This window comes from Nicotiana attenuata, unplaced genomic scaffold (genome assembly GCF_001879085.1).
Source record: "Nicotiana attenuata strain UT unplaced genomic scaffold, NIATTr2, whole genome shotgun sequence".
Lineage (NCBI taxonomy): Eukaryota > Viridiplantae > Streptophyta > Magnoliopsida > Solanales > Solanaceae > Nicotiana > Nicotiana attenuata.
In genome coordinates, this window is record NW_017672439.1 from 61,569 (window position 1) to 63,936 (window position 2,368).

The window sequence follows — 2,368 nt, forward strand, 5'->3', positions numbered from 1 at the left end:
ATTCAATACAAGAACATTCTCTGCTCTCTAGCTTGAATACATTATCTTGGTTTCATTATTTATATTTATTGCTTATATTCATTGTGTTCTATTAATTGTTCTTCATTTATTGCTCATTATTGGTCATAAAGAGCCGCACTCGCAGCATTCATAACGGTTAGTCCTCAATCGACCGCCTACAGCTAGGCATCCGACTCAACCTCGAGGCCCCGCATGCGCTGGCTCGAGGCCCCGATTTCCAACTATTCGGTTTGATTATCAAGCTATCTACAAGCTCTTATTCTATTTTCTAATCCTTCACATAGTATCTATTGCCTAAACAACTAGCATAAAAATAGATCACATATTTTTAGAACCACAAAATTAAATCTAACTGTTATTACCATTTTCAAGGTAAACATTTTGTCCATCCATTGTTGGTTCCCCTCAATGTTGATCTATAATCTACCACTAATAACTTGAAACCTCTTACGTAATACATTGTCACTAGGGCTCACGTCTTATCGGGGAACATCTGAAGTGATATTCCTAATCCATCTAGGGATAATACGATACTTCAATAACCATATTTCATAGCATCCCAACGTGATTCATCTTATGGTGGGTATTCTAATCCCGTGCAATTTATGAAATCGCTTTTCTTTAGATCATTACTCAATCAAATGCCTAAACGTTATCCTCATATCTATTACAATTACACCCCTATTCTACTACCAGGGAAACATTCCATCTCTTCTAAATGCTCCGAGTCTCAGATTCATCTGAGTTTATTCGTGCTATACCGAGATTTCTATAAGTTACGGAAACCATCATCTCTCTTGTTTTGATAGGCTTAATCCCGCGGCCTTACCTATTCTTGTCACCTTCTCACTCCCTTTTTTTAATCCCTACTGCTATCTACCTAAAACCTTGTTGCTTTATCATACTTTAGCTTGCAACCTACATATATCGATCTATACTACTCGAACCTTCATTTAATTTGTTAGCACCATAAATTTCCTTTCGTGCCCTCTTCGTTGTCTTTAAATGTAAGCAATTCCTTTTCCTGGTCTTTCTGCCGCTTGTTGCATGACCACTTGGCCAATCTTATTGCCCATGAATACTGGATTATTTTGTAACTCACATGATCTCCAATATCACATTTGATTTCTTTCTTCTTCCCTTTTATTAGCCACGATAATGTGCCACTTTCTTATGGAGTGCATAAAATGTTGTAGTGAGATTGTTTTAACATGACCATTTCTTCTTCAAGTTACTATGCTTTGATTGATCCTTCTTCCTTATTTCCTCAGCTAGTCTTTCATTGTAGTACTTAGGGATCCTCTGACTCTTGTAAAGCTGCGAGCTTTTTACATCGTATACGAATTTTTGATGTTCTTCCTCGCCTATTATTATCCTTAGTTACTTAGCTCCGCATTCTTGTGTTCGTAGGGTTGCTTCTGAACTGAAATTTTGTCTAATTCCCCAGTGGCACTTTCTTTTATTTTTGTAGCACCTATACATTACCTTTAACTACCCAACTCCTATTTGAATATTTCTCAAGGATCATGATGTCATATCTGTGAGACCGAATTTACTATGTTGGGTTCATTACGTTTATCTTCCATAATCTGCTATTTGTCTATGACCTCTTGTCTATCCATAACTAGGCTCTTCCTGAATCCACTACAGACTACTCATTGGTCCACTCTGATATCTATATTCTATGTCACCCCTCTCCAATTATGTCCTTTATAGTAACTTACCTCTTGTGCTGGCTCCTTATGTATCAAGTGTTCATTCCCACTTATTTATCAATATCATTAGGTACGGAACCCTTACTGCCTCTCCCCGACATCATGCTTGCATAATGTTCTGGAGTCATATCATATCTGTAGGATCTGAATAAATGAAGTCTCATTCCTTTTGCAATTCTACCACATTCTTCCTTTACTATTCTACAGTTACCTCTTCATCTTTGGCATCTTTTCACATATTTATGGACTCTTACTTGCCTTGCGGTATCCCTTTCTGTACCAGGGATAATCGAATTTCTTACGCATGTGGGTGACACCTAGTGTAACTGGTTAAAAATTTAGTCCCTTAAGCTTAACCTTGCTCAGAGTGCTCTCTTTAGGGAAGCCTCTTCCTGAATGACCTTTAAAGGTTATTCTTCTGTTGTCCATACTATTATCACCGGAACGCGATCTCTAAAATTCTCATGATGCCAATATTATCAAATCATTCGGTCCCTAATTCATGTTCAGTTTATGTTGTTCTCGCCCATACTGATTTCTATTACTCGCGGGTCTAGCTTTTCCTTCTGGTAATCACGTTGGAATCACTAACTTATTTTTCAAACTGAGGATATGAGTTTATGACTCAAACT